This window comes from Notolepis coatsorum (genome assembly GCF_963971535.1).
Source record: "Notolepis coatsorum genome assembly, chromosome: 2".
In the NCBI taxonomy this organism is placed as follows: domain Eukaryota; kingdom Metazoa; phylum Chordata; class Actinopteri; order Aulopiformes; family Paralepididae; genus Notolepis; species Notolepis coatsorum.
Genome location: NC_140166.1, coordinates 163136058 through 163160910, shown reverse-complemented (window position 1 = coordinate 163160910; position 24853 = coordinate 163136058). Strand labels below are relative to the sequence as shown.

Genomic DNA, 24853 nt, shown 5'->3' with positions numbered 1-24853 from the left:
TCATGGGGGACAGGAAGGCTGCACCTTGTCATTCAGAGAGGCAGCTGAAGACAGCTTGATCAGAGCGATATCATTACTGAGGAGGACAGACATTCAAAAAAGATAAATGAAAACCACTATATGACAGAAATACATTCAGAGAGATGGAGAGAGAGACAGAAAACCTGACAGATTGTTTACTACATGTGCTATCACATCACTGTGAGAGAGAAGTGCACCCTTAATATATACATGTATGTGTTTCTCAGAGGGATATGCAAAGAAATACATTCACAATACTGTGTGATATTGACAAACTCTCCCCAGAAATACCATCCAAAATTATGTATGCCAATGTCTCCCCTGTTAGAGACAGCTGAGTAGCAGTACATTGTAATGTGTTATTATTACATCAGAATAACAGAATAGCATCATTGCTGGAGTGCAGGGCCGGACTGGGGAAATAATTCATACCGGGAGATATAGCGTGAAATATAGCCCCAGTCAGGCCACTTTTTAAGCGGGGGGTCTGGGGGTCCCCCACTAGGAATTTTTTTGTTACAAAGACTTAATTTCCTACATTCTGGTGAATTTTAGTGCATGTGAATCACAAACTAATGAGCCAACAATTGCTTAGTACAATGTACTGTTATGGACCTCAAATAAAACTGTTGTGGCACTAGCAATGCTACTCTCTCCACCTTCAAAAAGAAAAAAGCAAGAGCACAACATATTTTTCTATTTACTATTATAATACAGTTAACCACTCTCTCCTGTAAGGGCCTTTCTTTTTCTTTGTTTTATCCCTCTCTCCTCCACCCTTTCTCTTTCTTCCACTGTCCATCTTGACATCAACGTTAATTGACTTTCGCTCTACTGTATCTCTCCCGAGTCCCTCACTACCTGGCTCATTGCCTGGCTGTTATTCTGCATCTGAGTGCCGTCTGCCATTCCATTCGCCGCCTCCGCTGTCAATCAGTTGTATCGCCTGGTCCCGCCTCCACCAATCACAAGCGGCAGCACGGCTCCATTGTGTGTGTGTGATCTGCGTGAGAGAGAGTCAGATAGTTCTCCAACTCTGACGCAGACAGTGAAATCCTGGTTGTTCCCCACCCATCTAGGTTATCTAACTATCGCGCCGCGCCGCCGCCACAACTAGAAACAATGGCCTGGCAAAAATAAAATAAAATAAAAAAATAAAAAAAAGTTTTTTTTTTTTTTTTTTTTTTATAATTTTTTTTTTTTAATCTGTGCAGGCCAGGCCACCGGGAAAACTCCCGGTGCTCCCGATGGCCAGTCCGGGCCTGCTGGAGTGTGTTCTTCCCCTGCTCCTTCACAGTGTTTACATTCATAATAATAATAATATATTTGATTCGTAGGGCGCTTTATAGTTGTGGAGCAAATCTCAAAGCGCTACATTGTAAAAGAACAAAAAAGCTAGCAAGAGAGTAAAAGAAAAAGAAATAATATAAAATAAGCAACACTAAAACTAGTAAAAGAGTAAAACACATCAAATAAGAAGGGACAAAATTGGTAAAGGAACATAAAATGTGTGGAGCTAAAATAAGCATGTGCTTAAGCCTATTCCTTTTTTTTCGGTCGTTGATTTTGGATTTTGTGTGTGAGCTTGCCTTATTATGTACATTTGTGATTTTCAATATTTATTTTTTATTTTTTATTTTTTGCAAGTCCACACAGGTGTTTTTGATTTGTCTGTAAATAAGACCGTAAAATAAAAAAACTTAATTAATTCATTCAACACTAGATATAAATCAAATAAAGGCTCTATTAAAAAGATGAGATTTGAGGCCCTTTTTAAAAGCATCCACAGTCTGTGGTGCTCTCAGGTGGTCAGGGAGAGCATTCCACAGACTGTGATGGATGAGCAGAAAGCCCGATCTCCCATGGTGCAGAGTTTGGTCCTTGGGCGCTGGAGGAGGTTTGCCTCACCCGCAAGACAGACAGTTGCTGTTCCAGCCAGGGTTCACCACGATCCTCTCCACCATCAGGATCTGCTCGTAGCTCTCCTCCTTGGTGAGGTCAAAGTCCCCCAGAACCACGCGGTAGGTACGAGGCCTGGCGGACAGACACACACACATACACATTATGCACACACACACACACACACACACACACACACACACACACACACACACACACACACACACACACACACACACACACACACACACACACACACACACACACACACACAACGTTAGTGCTAACTGGTTAGACTTGTGTAGAGGATAAGGGTTCCGCATGGACAATATTGTTTGTCACTGCCTTATTACTACATTATTATTACATTTTATTATCAGTATATTTTATTATTAGTACATTTTATAATTTGTATTATCAGTATTCAGTACAATTTATAATTTTATTATAAGATTTTATTATCAGTAAAAAAATATTTATTATCAGTAGATTTTCATGTTGACTTTTCTTTGGTGTTAAAAGCTTTTAATATCAGGAAAATGCAGAGAATCTAGAACATTCTTGTAATACAACTTAATTGTGGGTGGAATTCCACATAATCTGTATCTCAGATTAATTACTTTATCCAGGAAGTGTAACGTCTGGGCTTCTCTCCTGCGTGATTTTTTTCTCGTACCCGCAGTTTGCAGAGACGCTCTCTGATTGGCCACTGACGTTTCTGGTCGTGTGACATATGCGGCCAATCGTGTGACGCCTGTTTCTTTCACCGGTTAAGCTTAGGCACTCTTTCGAAGTTGGTTAAGGTTAGAGTTTGTCTTAGAGCATGGCGATAGAACACCAGCCCTGATTCCAAACTCTAACCGTAACCAACTTCGAAAAAGTCGCCTAAGCTTAACCAGTGATAAACTAGGCGTTAGGTAGTTTGCATGCTGTTCGAGGCGGAAATGGGCAAAGACACAGGCGTCACGTGATTGGGCGCACATGTCACATGACCAGAAACGTCAGTGGCCAATCAGATAGCGTCTCCGCAAACTGCGGCTATGAAAAAAATCACGCTTCTCTCCCATTTCAGGATTGGAGGCCCTGCCGCCATCTTGGAATTCTCTCTCTCTCTGTCTCTGTATTACCTTGATTGTCGTCACCTGCTGTCTCAGTCAGGCACGTGCACACATAGAGGCCAAGGGGTGCCTGAGCACCTGCCTTTTTGAGCCTCATCAAAAAAGTGCCTTTTTTTTTTTTTTTACCATTACGCATATAGACTGCCCTTCCAACTGAAAAATGTCAGGATAGAATCTAAATATTAGGTAAAGAGAGAGAGATGCCCCATATTCCATTGCAGTTTGCACGGCCTCCTCAGCGTGCCTCTCCGCGGACCTATATATTTTATGCATAGCGTGGGTGGTGATGATGATGATGATGATAGAAACCGCTGTTGAATGCTGGTATTACACTCATTGAGGGACACGAAGAAGTCAAGTCCGATGGGATTTGGGAATCTCAAATACAAATCGGGATTGGAATAAAAAATGCATTTATATTAAACAATACAGAATATACAGCACTTCTTGGGGTCTGTAGGGTAAGCACTTATTCCCTCCCCCCTGAACATTTATGGAGATGTATGGGCCTTTTAAGTCAGTGATAAAAGTGTCTTTCAAGGATAAGTGAGCTCCTGCACTGATTATTATAGTTCAATATTCAATATTTGATCACAAAAACCCCCCAAAAAGCATAAAAAGGGGGCCCCCGCCCGAAAAGGGCCCTTAAAATCGTGCTCGCGCGCTCGGTTAATATATACACACAAGTGTAGTGCCCTTTTCAGCCTTTGAGCACCTGCCCCTCTAAAGTCCTGTGCACGTCCCTGGTCTCAGTAATTACCTTGATTGTTGTCACCTGCCTGTAATTATGTCACTTGTGCTGATTGGGTCTGCTGGCTGTACTGAGGCCTTTATAGTAATACTTTGCCCCTCTCTCCCTGTCGGTTCTTCAGCAGTGTTACTGGGAACAGCCGCCCACGGGCAGAAGTCGGATATCTCGCCTGTTATCATGCTTTATAGTTATCCTTGCTTTAGGTCGAGAAGTCGGATCTCTCACCGCTCTATTCTCTGTTGTTGTGAAGTTCTCTTCTAAGTATCCTACCTTATAACTACTTCCTGCTTTACCCGGTAAAGTATTGTTATCGCTCAAAGTGTTTCTGATAATAAAAATAACACATATTCGAGAAGAGCAACACCCTCTCCATCTCCATTCTTCCATGCCATACTTGAACTCAACATTCTTACCTGGATTCCTAACAGGAAGAGAAACAATGGATTTCTTTGGACGAGGAACTAAATGATTTTCACTTATATACCTGATGTCAGAAAAGAGGAGAAAAAAATATCACAGACTCAACGAGAGAGAGAGGGGGGGGGAAAGAGAGAGGAGAGGGGGGAGAGAGAGGGAGAGATGAGAGGGAGAGAGGGAGAGAATAGAATAGAATAGAAATACTTTTATTATCCCGTGGGAAATTTGACACTGCAAATCGCTCAACATTTAAACATTTAGACAGGACAGGTCACAAATTAGAATAATAACACAAATCAAATCAAGTTGCCTAGGATAAGAGTAGAATAAAATAGAATAAAATGAAATAAAATATACAGAAATAAATACAGTAAAAATATACTGAGCATGGAGGAAGCAGTGTAAACAATTTGGTCAATATAATTATAATTTAAATCTAACTAAATGAAATATATATTCCAGTATTCACAGTGTCACAAGGTGCAGTATGCTTCAGGTAGTGTATTGTCCTCCTTGGGTTCCTATAAGTCCTAAATCAATGTCTGGCAGCCGTCGCTGCCCCCTGTTGTGGAGCCTTGAGGCCGCTAGTCGCGGCCTCCTGCCACTATTGAGCTGCCGCTCTGTGCTCTGTGCTCAGTGACGCAGTGAGGCACAGTGATGCATTATATAGTCTGATGGCTGTTGGAATGAAGGACTTCCTGTGCCGTTCAGTGCTGCATTTGGGTAGTGTGAGCCTAGCACTGAACATGCTCCTCCTGTCAGCCAAGTCTGTGTATAGAGGGGGAGAGGGAGGGAGAAAGAGAGGAGCGGGAGAGAGAGAGGGAGGGAGAGAGAGAAAGAGAGAGGGAGGGAGACAGAGGAGCGGGAGAGAGAGGGGGGAGAGAGAGGGAGAGGTGGGGGGAGAGAGAGGGAAAAACAAAAGAAAGACAGCTCAATTGTACAATAATGACTGTATGCAATAGGGCTGAGCCCAAACGTTTGGACCTTCGTTTGTTACGTTGGTATTCAAATAATTAATGGGTTCGAACCTCCACTTTAAAAAATTTTTAAATTTTAAAATTTTCGTTTTTAATTTTACACAAAAAATATATATCAGAATGTGATATATATCAGAATATAACAGTACTATGTTGTGTTTACAATCATTCGAAAGTCATGCGCAAACACAGGTCACAACAACACAGTCTAGTCAGTGAGATGAGGAGGGGTCACCGTCATATCAGGAAAGAGAGTTGAGTGACTCAGACTCACCCGTCTTATTTCATAATACAACGTTTCCGAATGGACATTTGTATTAAACGTATTAGTTATGCTGATGCTGATGCTTTCCCAGCGGAACACAAGTTACTTAATGTTACACAGGTATGCAGGGCCGTGCACAGGACTTTAGAGGGGCAGGTGCTCAAATAATAATTGATATAATATAATAATGTAATGTAATATGATATATTATAATAATAATAAAGTATAATATATTTATAATATATGTAGCTACTGCTAGCCGGCTAGATACCGTTAGACAATGCATCATGTATTAAACTAAAGTGAACTATTTAATTTACTGGGTAATTTCATTTAAACAGTGAGCTAACGTCAGCTACCTAGCTAACGGAGCTGCTCATGCAGACTATTGCCGGAGCTTGTTGATATCAGGAGCTATCAGTAGCTAGCCAGCTAGATACCGTTAGACAATGCATCATGTATTAAACTAAAGTGAACTATTTAGTTTACTGGTAATTTCGTTTAAACAGTGAGCTAACGTGAGCTAACATTAGCTACCTAGCTAACGGAGCTGCTCATGCAGACAATTGCCGGAGCTTGTTGACATGAGGAGTCTGGGAGGGGGAGGGGGAGGAGGAGGGGGAGGGGCAGTGCGCTGCAGCAGCAGCAGCTGTGTGCCTGAGAGAGAAGTCAGCGAGTGAGAACTCCGCTGAGAATTGGATCATGTTTTCCACGCGTCTTCGATCGGTTTCACGGTCGGCGAAAATAAAGCATTATCGGAATTCACCGTTCTCATATTTATACTGATTATCGGCCGATACCGATCGCTGGCCGATGGATCGGGGCATCCCTAATTATTATCTTTATTTCATTGTCTTATTTTTCTTTATTTCTATACATTTTACTTAAATATTTTATTATAATTTGTATCATTGTTTTATGTAGTTTTTTTTATAATTTTATTTGTTCTTTTTTAATGTCAACATATTATTTAAATTATTCAAATGGACCTCAAACATGTTCTGTTGTGATGTCACAGTATGATGTAGCTAATTTAGCTATTTTATTATTTTAACTATTTATTATTTTATTTGTAATTATTTTATTGTCTTATGTTATTGTCTTACTTTTTGTCTTATTTTGCTATTTTATCTAGTTGTCTTATTACCGTTTTTATCATTTTAATGTCTTATAATTTCCATCTTTATGGAGTGATTGTAATTATTTTCTTAATTTATTTTATCCTTTTGTTGTTTTTTGTGTAAAGCACTTTGAGATGCAATCTGTATGAATGGTGCTATATAAATAACGTTATTATTATTTTAAATTTTATTTTAATTTAAATTAAATAATTTTATTTAAGATTTCTAAACAATGTCATGTTTTTAGACATAATGTCTATATTATTGAAATGGAAGCTAAATATATTATACTTTATTATTATTATAATATATCATATTACATTACATTATATTATATCAATTATTATTTAAATTATTCAGAATGTTCCGTTGTGATGTCACAGTATGATGTCATAATCAAACATTCTAGAACATTTGTGATGTCACAGTATGATGTCATAATCAAACCTTCTAGAACATTTGTGATGTCACAGTATGATGTCATAATCAAACATGCTAGAACATTTGTTTCCGGCTACGTGTCTGTAAGCTTGAATATATTCTGTAGATACCATTTTAAAATCCCCACATGGAAAAGGAAACAATGTCCTGTACAATCCTTAATGAGCTGCGTCTGGAGGGAAGGTTCTGTGATGTGGTTATTAAAGTCAACAGCACTGAGTTTAACGCCCACAAGGCAATCCTGTGTGGCTGCAGCACCTATTTCAGGTACGTTTATCTTGGTTCAGGTTAGCTTGGTTAGTAAACAGATACTATACTGTACTTCTACTGTAAACAGATACTATACTGTACTTCTACTGTAAACAGATACTATAATTCTACTGTGCTAAGACCCTATACTTCTACAGTGAATATACAGTACACAGGATAGAATGTTGCTTACTGATCAGATATCTCTATACTCTGCATCCCACAGAACCCTCTTCACTCGCTGGATCGACTCAGAGAAACCAGTCTACACTATCCCTGGGGTGTCCCCGGGTATGATGAAGCTCATCATAGAGTATGCCTACACACGCTTTGTGCCAGTGACAGCAGAGAACGTGGAACAGCTTCTGGTGGCTGCAGACCAGCTTCTCGTCACTGGCATAGTAGGAGCATGCTGTGACTTCCTAGAAGGCCAGCTATCTCTGGAAAACTGTGTCGGCATCTGGAGGTTTGCAGACATCTACTACTGCCCTGACCTAAGCCGCAAGGCCTATCTCTTCATCGTGTGCCACTTTGAGGAGATGCTGTGCGTCTCACAGGAGTTTGTGGAGCTGTCCCTGCAGCAACTGGTGGACATCATTGAGAGGGATGATCTGAACGTGAAGAGCGAGGAGACAGTGTTCGAGGCCGTCCTCCGTTGGATCGACCACTCCTGTGAGGAGCGTAAAACACACATCCCTTTGCTGCTGCCCAAGGTAACTAATTGTATTACTGTGCATTGCAATACATTAAAACAACACTAGGTTCCCTAGTACAGTGGTTCTCAAACATTTGGGTCCAAACTGTTCCCTAGCAACAGAAACCGTCTACAACCGATGTCTAAGTTGTACTGCTTGTCTCCATGCCATTGCCGCTGTCTGCTTGTCTCTTCCCAGGTTCGCATCGGCTTGATGAGGCCTGACTACTTCAGGAGCAACGTCCAGAACAACCCTGTGGTGAGGGACAGTCACGACTGCAGGGCCCTCATCCTCAGCGTCCTGAACCCCCCTGGCTCCCACAGGCTCCCAAACCCCCTGAACCGCCCACGCCTGCCCCAGGAGGTCCTATTGGCTATTGGAGGCCGGAGGTGCGGCATCCCGACCAATGGCATGGAGGCTTACAATATCCGAGCCGGTGGATGGATGGACGTGAGCGTTGAGGCGGAGAGTCCCCGGGCCTTCCACGGCACCGCTTATCTCCACGGTCTGGTCTACTGCGTCGGCGGCTGGGACGGCCTAGCCCTAGAGCGTCTCAACAGTGTGCGCAGGTTCAACCCTGTCACTTGCAGCTGGCTGCAGGCGGCTCCCATGCACTCACGCCGCACTCACGTAAGCGTGGTCGCATTGGACGGCTGTATCTACGCCATGGGAGGGTTCGACGGAGACGTGCATCTGAACACCGCCGAGCACTACGAGCCTGAAACCAACCAGTGGACAGTGATCTCACCCATGCTGGAGCACAGGAGCGCCGCCGGGGCAGCAGCCCTCCAGGGCAAGGTGGGTGGAACTGAGGGACACAAGGTGGTAGATGAACACAAGGAACGTTAGATCAGAAATCATAAATGTCTCTATTGCCAAGTAAGCTTGCACAAACAAAAAATGTGTCTGGGTCCTTTGGTGCATCAACATTAACAGACAATTAAAGTAGAATGAAATTAAATGGAATATATAAACTAAATTAGAATATTCTTTCTTATTACAGGTTTACATCTGTGGTGGCATCAACGGGGCAGAGATTCTGCTCACAGCTGAGTGCTATAGCCCAGACACCGACCAGTGGACTCTGATCGCCCCCATGAGCAGCAGGCGTGGCGGAGTGGGAGTGGCTGCGTACGGAGGACAAGTCTATGTGGTAGGTGCACACAGAGATAAATGCTTTATACTAGATATTTGTATAGATATGTATCATTTGACTTTCAATGCTGCTGTGATGCCCTCATTTCCCTAAGTGGATTAATACAGTGTCTGCCTGCCTGCCTGCCTTAACCACACACTAAAACATTCCTCTCATGTGTCCTGTCCTCAGGTTGGAGGGTTTGACGATGAAAACGACCTGCGTAGCGCGGAGGCCTACAGCCCCTTGACTGACTCCTGGCACGCCCTGCCCGACATGCTTACCCCCCGCAGCTACTTTGGCATTGCGGTGCTGGATGGCCTGCTCTTCGTGGCCGGAGGCTTAGATGACTTCACCTCCATGTCCAACGTGGAGCGCTACGACCAGAGCAGCGGCAGGTGGACTGTAGTCGAGGACATGAAGATCCAGCTCAGTTGCCAAAGCTGCTGCATAATGCATGGCCTGCCTAACATGAGCCAGTACGCTGCTCCCCGTGGCGCCCTGCAGTGACCCCTGGAGGAGGAGGAGGCAGCGGGGGGATCCATCTAAGAACCTTAAACATTTATTAGACCAGTCCAAAAGAAATCCTAAGAAATTAATAAATGACTATCAGCCAAAGGTGGTGACGTTTCTTTCTTCTAGTAATTCAACAATACCTGTTTTTAGTTTGTGTAATGCACATAATATGAGTACTTACACCCCCAACCCAAGCAGATTGCAAATCACTCTCTATATGGAGGCTACCATCTCTCCTCACAGAGATACTGGACAAGTGACAAACATGATTCACAGACATGTTAGTTAGATAGTAAATTATATTGACCTATTTGTTTACACTGCTTGTGTTGTTTTTACTACCTGTACCCCCCCTTCCCCCATGCTGCTATGATGCCTGAATTTCCCCAAGGGGATCAATAAAGGAATATCTTATCTTATGCACACAAAGACACACACACAAGCACACACACACACACACACAGACACACACACGCACGCACACACACACATCGTATGTACACAAACATGAATGAAACGAATGAAAGATTTGTATAGTTTAAGTATAAAAACAAAAATATATCTATTCATTTGACATATACAAACGATAATAAAAAAAGACGACAAAAAGAGAAACAGATAAACAAATCCTATAGTTTACCCTCTTCGAAAAAGGAGTAGGAAGAAGTATACATATTTTTTTCTACTCCTTTTAACACTTTGAGTGCCAGCGACGTGTTATGTCGTCTTTTCATGCCCCCCGTTGAGTGCCGACGACGCAAATTGTCGTTTGATTTTTTTATTAGCGATCTGAATTCATATTTTATCAACCGAGTCTCCCGTTGGTACAGCAGACCCTCTAGGAGCTCAGATGGGAAAATACCACCCCCTATCGTCTATCCCTGTGTAACTGCAGGCCATTCGATTATACTGGTGGATCTGTGGAGGGGGAGCCAACTGGCTCCATTATGCTGGCAAGGGATCTGATGAACATGGAAGTGATCGCGAGTTGGAAAGCAGCCTGGAATATATATTTACAGCAGCCAATAATCAATCAATAAACGCGATCGATATTTGGAATGGCGATCAGGAATTGGAATAATCTTTTTGGAGAACATCTGATCTAAGGAAAGGAGTCTATGTTACCAGTTTTAGGATAATCAGAGCTGTATTCACTGAGATAACAGTGTGTCCCGTATGTGTATATGTGTGTGTGTGTGTGTGATGTTGAGGAAATGAGGTAATCGATTTCTCAGCTCGCTTCTATAGCGTATAAGTACACATATACTATCAATAATCTAGCGTTTATTTGAAAACTATTCATAAATAGGCCGACAAATGACAACGTGTCTAGTGTATTCGAGAATATTCCAATAAATGCCGTTTATGAGGGAATCTGTCTATTTTCCGGAAATTTTCGAGAAAATGATAGCTTTTCGAAATGCTATAAAAAGGATATGAACCGATTAAAAAACTATCAGTTTCGACAATGTTGACTGCAAACAAGTCATTGATAAGCGACGGGCAGATTAGAAGTGGATGTGGAAGATGGCACTCAAGGACATTAATCAACGTTATGGCTGGCACTGAAAGTGTTAATTAACTATCACAAATTATAATTTAATATATTGTTAATTATATGTATAAACGCTATATCTCTATAATCCAATACATTTATATTAGTGGTGGGACTCGATTCAAAATGTTAATCGAATTAATTTTAGACTTTATAGTTAATTAATCAAAATTAATCACATTTTAATTGCATATCAATATTTGATGCGAAAAGCAAAAATGTTCAATTCAAATTAATTTTGATATACGAGTGAATCAATGAATATACATTATACATACGTTTAAGCAGCTAAATCCTGTATTAGCTACTACACAGACCAACAAAGTGCAGCAATTTTAGGAATAATATATATATATATATATACAGCGCAAAGGACCTTTTGTAAACTCAAGCACTTTCGAGGTAAAAGTAAAACGCAGTACTTTCAAGTACATTCCAGAACAGTTGACCATTGGAAAAGAAAAAACTCTTGATTGATCTCAATTTCTCTCAAAGTAATTTGCAATTTATTATACTTTATACTTATAGCGCATGCATGAGTCTGGTCTCCTTTGAAAGGTAACATTCTTACACAATAAAGAAAAATCATCATGCGATTAAATGCATACATTTTTTTTTTACTTTTAATTATTTCTGTAGTTAATCAATCGAAATGAATGCGATAAAGTCCCAGCCCTAATTTATATATAAATACATTTATATAAATATACCTATAAATATGTAATATATACTGTATATACTAAATAAATACCATATTAAATACATAATTTCAAAAAAAAACATTATTTACATCATACACATACTCCCAATCAACACACTTCCTCTTCCAGATACCCATTTAAGAAAGATTTTTTGTACATCTTTTTAAACTAAAAGCTAAACCGTGACTCACCCGATGCAGTGGCCAGCGGTCATGACCCAGTTGGGAGCGATCAGGGTGCCTCCACACACAGGTGTGATGGTACCTCCCACTGCTGAGGTACTGCAGAGAGATCTAGACACAGAGAAATGTCACTTGCATGGTGTAACTTCGATCTTCAAACTGGAGTTACTGTTAAAGGAACACGCCAACTTAAAAATAATAATAATGGGGCTTTTGAGGTAATGAAATCGCTGCGCCCAGGCAGCAGTGGTTCGGCAAAAAATAGTTCAGAGTATGTATCTGCTTAGAAAACGAAAATGTCTAATTATTATTATAATTTTTTCTCCATGTGGTAAATACACAGGTCACAACATGTTTACAGGAACGTTTAGAAGTTGTTTTGAGTGTATTTCGTGACTGTTGGGAAATAGGCTACACTGACACACCTACTTCCAGTGAATGACACTAAGCTACTGTACTTGTATGCATTCCCTAAGCCGAATGCATGCACAGAGAAGAAAAGGGTATGTATCTGCTTGTCTAACTCCAGGGTAGATGGCAAATAAGCGAATTTCCCAAAAAGGTGGCATGTTCCTTTAACATCAGTTTTTTCTTATGAACAGACTGATCCCTTTTTTCAGTTATTTTTATATATAGCTCTTGATACATGTATGTTATGACTACATATGTGTCATTTGAATGATGTGGCTAGGACAAACCTGATCTGTGCCCCTTTTTAATTACAATAGTATTACAATCGGCGTATACAACTTTCTGCAAAATGTGTACATAAATACATCTATGTGTAGACACCTGAATATGTCTAACAATAATTCAATGTGTCTAACCTAATTCCTTGTACTCTACTGTGTTCAGGATAACGTTGTGTAAACTCCCCTTTCTAACATTGACAGTTAATAGTGGAGCATGCACTGGACAGCCGCCAGGGGGAGCTGGTGTGACGTTGGTCAGGACAGATGACAGAAGAGGAAGAGAGGGCTGAAGGCAGAACTCAGACAGCGGAACAGCCTCTTCGTCGTTTCTACACAGAAGCGAGCGGACGCGTAGAGCGGAGCTCTAGACACATAGGACACGCGAGATATGACCCCCGCCACGGGGCGGGTTAGTAATGTCGTATGCGATAGCTTAGCTTCCAGTTAATGCTAAAGAGACATTGTGAACAGAGAAGCAGACGTGTTACTGCCGAAGAGTGTGGTAGATATTGCACACGTTGCGTTTTAGTTAAAGTATAGGCGACAGGACAGGGGATCGTTTCGATCCACAGCTTAGCTTCAGTTAGGCCTAGCCCCACAGTTTAGCCCGCGTGTCGCAGCAGCGGACTCCCCAAATGGACGTTGCCGGACTAAGATAAGATAAGATATTCCTTTATTGATCCCCTTGGGGAAATTCAGGCATCATAGCAGCATGGGGGGGGGGTACAGGTAGTAAAACAACACAGTGTACAGGTAGTAAAAAACAACACAGGCAGTGTAAACAATTTGATCAATATGGTCAATATAATTTACTATCTGACTAGCTGAAGAAATATTCACATTATTCACAGTGTCACATAGGGTGCAGTATGCATAAGGTAGTGTTATAATTTACTATCTACTGAGTATACATTATTCACAGTATCACGGTATCCACTGAAATATACATTATTCACAGTATCACAGTATCACAGTATCCACATAAGGTAAGCCTAAGGTAGTGTAGGTTGTCCTCCTTGGGTTCCTATAAGTCCCAGGTCAATGTCTGGTAGCAGTCGCTGTCGCTGCCCCCTGTTGTGGAGCCTGGAGGCTGCTAGTCGCTGCCCACTGACTACACCCACCTCCAGCCGTCGCCTGACTAACGTCAACCCAGCCCGCCCCTGCCTGTCACAGGTGACAAACACGGGACCATTCGGCGGCCATCACGCAACGCGGACATTCGTTGCGGGAGCAGGCCCGCCTGGGTTAAGTACACACGAGCCAGTTACAGTGAGCACTCCGAGTGCTGGAGCCTGGGGTAAACATTCTCTTCGTGCGGCGCGTGCCCTTTTAGATGCGAAGAGAATCAGTACTTTGAACTGGCCCATGTACCATTGATTAGGGGCGCCCCGACGTTTGTTATTTTGGGGGACTGCCGGCTTAGATAGGACTTTTGTTTTCAATGTGGGCCCACTGTCTTTTGGTTAAATGTGTTGTGTGATAGCCCAGCATTTCAACCCTTAAATGGACGGGTTCCATTACTGTGTATTGACCAGTGTGGGAAGAGCTATACCTATTGTGTTGCGTAAGCGGGAAGAGCTTTAATCATTGTGCCTCGTGTAAGCGGGAAGAGCTTTGGTCATTGTGCCTCGTGTAAGCGGGAAGAGCTTTGGTCATTGTGCCTTGTGTTAACAAGAGGATAGTAGTTTCAGTAAAGAGAACGAAATTGGATCACTGTGTGCGTGTCTGTTAATGTGTTGTCTTGTTTAACCCCTTCTTACATCCCCTTCTATACATCATTGGGACAGGTCTCTGCTCATCAGCAAGGAAAGGTACTGCTTTGGGGAGAAAGTATATCATCTATCACTACTGCTACCGGGGGTGGGAGGGTGCGGGAAGTATTAGGAGAAGTGTGGGTGTGTGGGGAATTACTGCGAGTCGCCCTGGAGGGCAAGAAGGACCAGCGCACCACCCATAGGTTAGTAAATCCTAGGCCCCATTCACTCCCTCTTCTAAAGCTCCACTCTAATACTCCTGCACTACAGTCGGGGATTCAGCCGGACTCAGATCTGCTGCGTTCCCACTACCTGGTGACAGTGTACATCTACTCTCATAAAGTATAGGGATAATCCACCCTGCTACATATGTATACTCATCTAGTGCAATAGCTTGTGCAATACTGAAATTCTGTGCAAAAGGGCAACGTGCAATCTACAATTAACGTGCAATCTATTCCAGCACTTTACAATTAAAGTGCAATAAAATTAGCACATTAGCACTCTGGCACGAGCACCATACTAGGTACTTTAACACTTGGTACCTAAAGCACCATAAACCTATAGTCTTCCTATTTCCCGGTGTGTCTCGCCACATCACACATACTGTGTTGTTATTGTGTCTGTTTCATCTATTGTCTGTTTTCTATGGTTGTGAAGTTTGTGTAGTTTAGTCAATTGTACATGGACTGTTATCTGTTCTTGTGATTATGCAGTGTATGTACATTTGTAATTGTGGGCTCTGTTAACATCAACCTGCAAATATACTACAGATGTTCATTAATATGTATTGTCCCTATTTTAAATAAATACATAAATGGAATAAATAAATAAATAAATAAATAAATAAGGAGAACTGAGGCACGCTGGTAGCAGTGCTGCTTGACATTCACAGTATGAAGCTGGAATACCAGTGGTACTGAAGTGATTATTTTTACATTCTAGCTAAAGTTCTATACTGAACCAAAGGTGTGTAGGCTATCTATAACCTGAAGAAAAGAGGTGTGAACATTTTAAGGTATTAAATGTGCTATAGTGCATCCTGATCCACTGAGTTACGTGAGATACCAAGTTTTTAAGGTGTTTCCTGACCTGCCAGGGCCAGCTGTAAGAACGGACATCCTCCCCGTTCACCACGCGGCTCACAGCAAGCTCGTGGACGGGCGTGCCACAGCCGTATGCTGAACAGAGGAAACTGAGGTTACAGAGGTCACCACACATCACTTCATATAGTACCAGCACACATCACTTCATATCACCACACATCACTTCATATAGTACCAGCACACATCACTTCATATCACCACACATCACTTCATATAGTACCAGCACACATCACTTCATATCACCACACATCACTTCATATAGTACCAGCACACATCACTACATATCACCACACTTCATATAGTACCAGCACACATCACTTCATATTACCACACATCACTTCATATCACCACACATCACTTCATATAGTACCAGCACACCAGTGGAGGTTTCTCTATGACAACACGTGAAACACAAATTCACTCATAATTCATAATTATTATTAATTTACATATATATATATTTTTTTTATATATATATAAGATTTTTATTTTTGTAATTATTATTATTTTATATTTTTTTATTAGAAAAGTTTTCATCAAAAATGGCCAAAATTGACAGCTCTGAGCAGGCCTGCACTGCAGTAATGACTGCAGTAATATTCGTGCAGAAACTTCACAGGTTGACCCAATGTTAAATAAATAATAAATAATAGCCAATCAAAATAGGCTATTAACTTCATCTAAGCACGGTCTGTGCAGTGAGATGGCGCTGCTCCGACCGGCTGCCTTTCTGTTCGCTCCGTCGAGACTGTGTTTACTTTTGTTAATATTTATAGTTTTTAGAGTTTTGTTCGTACCAACTGTTGGTGCATTTAATGTATATGACCGTCAGTCACTCATAGACATTGGATTACGGGAAATTTACCAACTGGATTACTCACTGGATCAGCTTTCCGAACCGCATCAATGGCCTGAAGAAATTCTCCGGAGATTAGGACCAGATCCTTTGTTCCCAGAGCCCAGGAAAAGACGACGAGGAAAGAGGGCTGGGATCCGAAACAGGCTGAGATCCAGACGCCACCGTACACCACTGCCCAGTATATTGCTAGCCAATGTACAATCAATTGACAATAAACTGGATGACATCCGAGCAAGGATTCAATATCAAAGAGACGTTAGGGACTGCAATGTCCTCTGCTTCACCGAAACATGGCTCACACCGGAGGTTCCAGATCACGCAATTCAACCAGCGGATCACTTCTTTATCCATCGCAAGGATCGGTCATCAGAGTCCGGTAAACAACGTGGAGGAGGTATTGCCTTCATGTTTAACAAAAATTGGAGCGATCCAACTAACGTGAAGGAATTATCCAACCACTGCTCCCCAGAACTGGAATATATAACCATCAAGTGTCGTCCTTTCTTCCTCCCGAGGGAGTTAACGGCGATCGTCCTGATCGGAGTGTATATTCCACCGCAAGCCAGCAACAAGGTTGCGCTCTCCAGACTACACGACGAGGTAAATAAAATACAAGTGGCGAACGTTAACGCCGCCATTTTAGTCCTGGGAGATTTCAATAGCGCCAATCTGAGAAAGGTATTGCCTGACTTCTATCAGCATGTGACTTGCAACACCAGAGGCGGTAACATCCTAGATCACTGTTACACGCAATTTAAAGGTGGCTACAAGGCTCATTCTGATAGTGGCTTTGGTAAATCAGATCACGCATCCATTTTTCTTTCACCAAAGTACAAACAGAGAATTAAAAGTACTCCCGTAGTCTCGCGAGAGGTGCAGAATGGGATCTGACGTCAGAGGATACGATCCGGTCAGTGTTTCACTACACAGACTGGAATGTGTTCCGCGACACAGATAACATTAATGTCTACACGGAGACAGTGCTGGACTATGTTTGTACTAGGGTGAAAGAAACAATCCCCACTACCAAAATGAAAGTTTACCCAAATCAAAAACCCTGGGTAGACAAATCCGTCCGTGAAGCTCTGAGAGAGCGCACCAAAGCATACAACGACGGCCTAGTGGCAGGCAACATGAATGACCACAAGGTGGCGCGATACAACGTAAGGAGGACAGTGTCAGAGGCCAAACGGCGCTACAGGGATAAAATTGAACTCCAGTTTGAACAAGCTGACTCTAGAGCTATGTGGCAGGGGCTCAAAACGATGACAGACTACAAAGGCGCCTCCCTCAAACTGAACAGTGACATCTCCTTAGCAAATGACCTCAATACCTTCTATGCGAGGTTTGATGCTGGTAATAACAACACCAGCTCACAAGCCTCGGCAATGGGGGGGGGGGTCGGCTGCTGATGGAGGCGCAGTGTTCAGGGTAACAGAGCATGAGGTGAGGCGGACCTTTAAAAAAGTGAATATCAGGAAGGCAGCAGGTCCAGACGGCATCCCCGGCCGCGTCCTAAAAGTCTGTGCCGACCAACTGGCCCCAGTATTCACTGACATATTTAACCTGTCCTTAGAACAGGCTGTCATCCCCACCTGCCTGAAGAAGTCCACTATTATCCCTGTACCCAAAAAATCCAAGCCTGCTTGCCTCAACGACTACCGCCCTGTAGCTCTCACCTCCATAGCCATGAAGTGCTTTGAGAAGCTAGTAAAGGGCTACATCTGCTCCTCCCTCCCCATCAACATGGACCCCCTGCAATTTGCATACCGCCCCAACAGGTCCACGGAGGACGCCATATCCCATGTGCTGCACACAGCAGCATCACACCTGGACAAGAGGCAGGGGAACTATGTGAGAATGCTATTCATCGACTACAGCTCGGCATTCAATACCATAGTCCCCTCCATACTCATAGCCAAGCTCAGGGACCTGGGCTTGGGCTATGACCTCTGCCAGTGGGTCTTGGACTTCCTGACTGGCAGACCCCAGGTGGTGAGAGCAGGCAACTGCACCTCCTCATCCATCACCCTCAACATAGGGGCCCCCCAGGGCTGTGTTCTGAGTCCCCTCCTCTACTCCCTGTACACACACGACTGTGTGGCTCAGCGGAGTAGCAATACAATCGTCAAATTTGCTGACGACACAGTGGTGGTGGGCCTGATCTCTGCCAACGACGAGAGGGCCTACCTGGAAGAGGTCAAGGTCCTGGCGGGATGGTGCCAGGAAAACAGCCTCTCCCTGAACATCAGCAAAACAAAGGAGATGATTGTGGACTTCAGGAGGTCGGGGGTCAAGGACTACAGCCCCCTCAGCATCGACGGGGCACCGGTTGAGAGAGTCAACAGCTTTAAGTACCTCGGAGCCTACATATCCGAGGACTTGACATGGACCACACACATTAACAGTGTTGTGAAGAAGGCACGACAACGCCTCTACTTCCTCAGGCGCCTAAGGAAGTTCCAAGTCAGCCAGAAGATCCTTAAGAACTTCTACTCATGTACAATAGAGAGCATCTTGACCGGCAACATCACCTCCTGGTTTGGGAATAGCACTGCACAAGACCAAAGCAGACTACAAAGAGTGACACGTTCAGCCGAACGCACAATTGGAGGGGGGCTCCCCACCCTCCAGAACATTTACTACAAGCGTTGCAAGGGCAAGGCTAAGAGAATCATTAAAGACTCCAGTCACCCGAACAACTGCCTCTTTGAACTGCTGCGGTCAGGCAAGCGATACAGGAGTCTCAAGGCGAGCACAGAAAGACTCAGAAGAAGCTTCTATCCCCAGGCCATCAGGCTGCTAAACGAACAATGAATGAACACTACACAACAACAACCACCAAACGCACATAGCACACACATCCACACGCACACACTCACTTTAAACAAACACACTGTAGCACCCACTCCACACACTTATAGCACACACCCACTTTAAACAAACACACTGTAGCACCCACTCCCCACACTTTATATTTATGGATGAAGGATTGCACTACAACTCGTACACCTTACTGTAAATTGTACCTAAAATTGTACCTCATCCCATTTCTGCTTTGCACTAGATAGTACTGTACATTAGTACACTGCATAGTATTGTGTATTGTATATTATATGGTAACTCAGAACATTGTACATATGTCTATACCGAACACTGTGACCTCATTTTCTTCTTCTAAATTCATGCTATATTATGTTATTATGTTATTTGATACTATCTTGTCTAGCACAGTCTCTGGAGCGTAACAGTAAGAAGCATTTTGTATGAAAGTATTCTGTACTATTAAAGAACTTGAACTTGAACTTGAGTTAAACTCTTGCCATTGAATGGAGGATTGAATGATTGACAGCCCTTGACATCCAATACACGGAGGTTGATTATGATTGGCAGCCTTGCAAATCCAATCAGAGATTGCTGCATTGCAAAGTCAAAACGGGTCCAGCTGCAGGTCCGGAGGTTAGGTTTAGCTCGGGCCAATCTCAAGTTTCTCAAGTTTCTTTATTAGTTGTCATACAGAAGTACAGAATACTTTTATACAAAATGTAACAGAAAGAAGCATTTTGTATAAAAGTATTCTGTACTTCTGTATGACAACTAATAAAGAAAATTGAGAAACTTGAGATTGGCCCGAGCTAAACCTAACCTCCGGACCTGCAGCTGGACCCGTTTTGACTGTGTGAAAGAGCAAGCTAGTAGTTTAGTTGTTGTTTAGTAGTTAGTAAGCTGTACAGCTATAACAAGTCAAGTCAGGCTAAATTAAACTTTGCGCCAACATTAGGACCGAAGTATAAACCAGCAACTGAGCAACATGAAGAAGTGGACTTATGCATCTGGATCAGAAAAAACGTTGTGGATAAAAAAGTAAGTAGGCTACAGTGTTTGTAAAAGCTTGTATGCTAACAGTAGCTAGCCAGCTTAGCCTACATCACAATGATGATCACCAAGCTAACTTACTGTACACACTGTAGGGCTGGGCAATTAATCGAAACAGAATCGCGATATCGATTCATAGACCTATGCAATCTAATTTCTAAGTTATGACTATTTTTCTTTTATTAATTTTTTTTTTCTTTTTTTTTTTTACTTTTTAAATTATTTTATCTGGGTTGAACATGATTTGTGGAACTCCCTCTGGTGTTGTGGTCGTGGTATTCACTGACCTTTGGGAAGTATTTTGACATGCACATGGGTATCTTAGTGGTGTAGTGTATCTTGTAGACCAGGCCCATTGCAAGTTGCTGTACTCTGTCGTCTACTCTAAGCCATCCTAGGTTGTCAAAGTGGGCAGGGGTGAGGTGGGTTTTAGGAGTAAGGTCAAGCAGTAGTCTGACCAGTTTGTTTTGTGATGTTTGTAATCTTGTTTTTAGTGCCTTTGAGGTGCTTTGGTACCATGAGGTGCAAGCATAGTCGTAGTACCCTTGAATGAGTGCTCCTGTTAGAGTCTTCAAGGTATTCTTGTTTACCAGAGAGAAGATCCGGTACAGGAATCTAGTTTGTTGGTTGACTTAGTTTTATTACATTGGATCCCATTTTGTCACAGGAAAGATTTGCCTCTATAGGATGGAACCCAGGTAGGTAATTTCATCTTTCCTTTTAAGATAAGATAAGATATTCCTTTATTGATCCCCTTGGGGAAATTCAGGAATCATAGCAGCATGGGGGAAGGGGGGGGGGGGTACAGGTAGTGAAAACAACACAAGCAGTGTAAAGGTCAATATAATTTACTATCTAACTAACTATATATTTTCACAGTGTCACATAAGATGCAGTATGCATAAGGTAGTGTTATAATTTACTATCTAACTAACTGAAATATACATTATTCATTATTAACAGTATCACAGTATCCACATAAGGTGCAGTATGCATAAGGTAGTGTTATTGTCCTACTTGGGTTCCTATTAGTTCTAGGTCGATGTCTGGCAGCAGTCGCTGCCCACTGTTGTGGAGCCTGATGGCCACTGGTATGAATGACTGTCCGAGGCGGTTAGTTGAGTGTCGGGGGGGTATGAGTCTGTGGCTTCCTTGTCACCTTCACCTAATATGTTTTGATCTGGTCAGGTGCGCTGTCACCTAAAATGTTTTGATCTGATCAGGTGTGCTGTCACCTAATATGTTTTGATCTGGTCAGGTGCGCTGTCACCTAATATGATTTCATCTGGTCAGGTGCGCTGTCACCTAATATGATTTCATCTGGTCAGGTGCGCTGTCACCTAATATGTTTTCATCTGGTCAGGTCCGCTGTCACCTAATGTTAATATGTTTTCATCTGTGTCCACTGACCACTAACACACAGTGGGGGATGTTTTAAAAATATAATTTAATATATAATATAATATAATAATTTGTGCTTCACCTAAAAATTTGGTCAGCAGCCTCCACTGCAGCACACATCACTTCATATCACCACACATCACTTCATATCACCACACATCACTTCATATCACCACATACAGTAGTACCACCACACATCACTTCTTATAGACCCCTGCACTTCCATGTTACATTGAGCTCATGGAGGTGAGAGCGGGGGGAGAAAATGAATGCGGCCGAGCTATAGTCACTTTCCCGCACCTACTCCCGAACTCTGCATGCACGATTGGACAGTTTCATTGATGAACATGCATTACTTATAGACAGTCAATATGGATTTAGATCGAATCATTCAACGTCATTGGCACTTATGGACCTAGTAGAAGAACTGACAAGCATAATTGATAATAAGAAGTTTGCAATAGGGGTCTTCATAGATCTGAAGAAGGCGTTTGACACTATAAATCATGATATTCTGCTACTAAAATTAGAAAGGTATGGGATCAGAGGAGTAGGGCTCAAATGGTTAAAGAGTTACTTAGAACAAAGACAACAGTTTGTGCAGTTGGGGGAGTACAGGTCCAATCAGTCAAACATAATCTGTGGTGTGCCGCAAGGATCAATTCTGGGCCAGAAACTATCCATACTGTATATAAATGATATAGGTAATGCGTCAAAAAAATTGAAAAATTTAATTTTTGCTGACGATACAAATGTTTTCTGTGAGGGAGAGAACCTCCAAATGCTTTTAAAGAATGTCGCAGCTGAGCTATCCAAGCTGAAAGCGTGGTTTGATGTAAATAAATGATAATTAAATATAAAAAAAAAAGAAAATCATGATATTTGGTAAACGTGATATAAGTAAATACACCGGTTGAACTAATGATTGATAGTATTAAACTGGAGAGGGTATTTGAGAATACATTTCTGGGTGTGATAATAGACCACAAACTCAACTGGAAACCTCATATCTGTGAGGATTGGTCCTTTACCACACGCTTCCAGGTACCAATTACCTCCACACACCTGAAGGGAGTTTCGAATCAGCTCGAAGGGAGCCCTTATATACTCGGGGTTTCTGAAGGTTCATTGTCGGGTCGTTTTGCTTACTTCCGCCTGCAGCTTGTTCCTTCCGTTGTTGTTCTCCATCTGTTTCTCCAGTATGCCTTGGAATTCACCGCTGTTGCTCTTCTCTGCTCCCGTGGACCCACGCCCCGTATCTCACTTTGCCCCTTGGTGAGTTTGGAAGTATATTTTTGATGCTCTGTTTTTCCTCGTTTTTCCTGGACTCAAGACCTTTCTGTTTTTTGTGTGTTTCGTTAACACTGAAGATGTATCGCCTTTTGTTATTTCTGGATTCAGCTCTATTACTGGACTGCCTCGTAATCCCTGCGTTCGGTTATTGACATTCCTCTTTCTCTGTTTCCTCTCCGAGTGGATAGACAGTAAGCTGCAGAGCCAGAGGCCGCAGCGCCACAGAGCCAACTCTGCTCTGGGCCGAGCTGCAGAGCCGCAGAGCCTACTCTGCTCAAGGACATTCCCCCTGAATGCTTTATGTTGTTTTTTCACTATTTCTGTTTGAAAATAAATACGCCCTAGTTTTTGGCTAACTCTGAACTACCTGTCTGTGTCGTGCTGTTGGGGTTGTTTACAAACCTTAACAATATCAAATATGTCAGGACTAAATTGGCACGGAGTGTTGGTGTTTTATGCAAGATAAGACACATTCTAAACCAAAAAACACTGTATACACTGTACAATCTTCCTACCATATATGAGCTACTGTGCGGAGGTGTGGGGTAATACCTACAAAAGCACTCTACAGCCAATATGCACCATGCAGCAATAAGAATAATCAACAATGTAGGATATTATGAACACACCAATAACTTATTTATAAAGCTACAAGCATTGAAATTGATGGACCTAGTGGATTTCAAAACTGCCCTCATTGTATACAAAGCCAGATACAAACTAATCCCAGGCAACATTAAAAAATGGTTCAGAGACAGGGAAGGAGAATATAAGTTAAGAGGGAGAGGGAATCTTAAACAACCAATAGTTGTGGAATGATTTACCTGAATACATCAAACTGAGTAAACATGTGGCACAATTTAAAAAGCAGCAGAAAAAAATACACATTAGAGAAATACAGAAATGAGTAATGAGGATAAACAAAGTTATGTTATATTGTGTTATGTAGTGATGTACTATATTCACTGCTGTCAAGTGAATCAATAAAAAAAATTAATTTAAGTAAAAGTATATTATATATTGTAATATACTAAATTATGTTATATCTAGTAAAATTAATGGAAGAACAAACATAAATGTAAGGGATCAATACGCTTAGCTTCCCTCTACTCCTTTTTTGGACATGTCTGCTAACCAAACACATTGCTCTTGACCTTTTATTTATAATTCCTTTTTATTTATTGTTTTTTAATGTTTTTTTTTTAATGTTTTTTAATTTGTTGTTATGATTGTTTGGTTTGACGGAACAAGATACCGTGATTTGTTTGGAGAAATATGGAGAAGTACATGTTCAAAAATAAACTTTTCATTCATTCATTCATTGATAAACCTACAGTAGATCTCTGGACAATCCAGAGAGACTCCGTGGGAGTTCGGGAGTAGGTGCGGGAAATATTGGTCTCTGCGTTCAGGAGACCTCTCCATCACTCACCATGGGCAGCAAGCAGCCGAGATAGAGGTACTGTACATCACTCACTATGGGCAGCAAGCAGCCGAGATAGAGGTACAGTACTGTACATCACTCACCATGGGCAACAAGCAGCAGGGAGAGAGGTATAACACTCACCATGGGCAGCAAGCAGCAGGACAAGAGCCAGTTTCATCATTTTCACTCCAGAATGGACCGTCTGAGTGAGTCTGGGCCTTTATATCCCCTCAATTTATCGCACACAATATTCACAGATGATTCACAGACATGCACACAAAGATACACACACAAGCACACACACACACACACAAACACACACACACACACACACACACACACACACACACACACACACACACACACACACACACACACACATACACACACACACTTATATCAC

At 42.2% G+C, this 24853-nt stretch overlaps 1 pseudogene across 1 annotated transcript; it reads right to left on the bottom strand.

The window, feature by feature from the left end:
• On the bottom strand, positions 1-24631 carry LOC311223598 (chymotrypsin-like elastase family member 3B; annotated as a pseudogene). The gene is made up of 5 exons: positions 24592-24631; positions 15582-15670; positions 12053-12154; positions 1930-2055; positions 1-76 (listed from the first exon to the last, which is right to left on the bottom strand). The product of its transcript is annotated as a chymotrypsin-like elastase family member 3B (transcript).
• Positions 24632-24853: the final 222 nt, after the last annotated feature.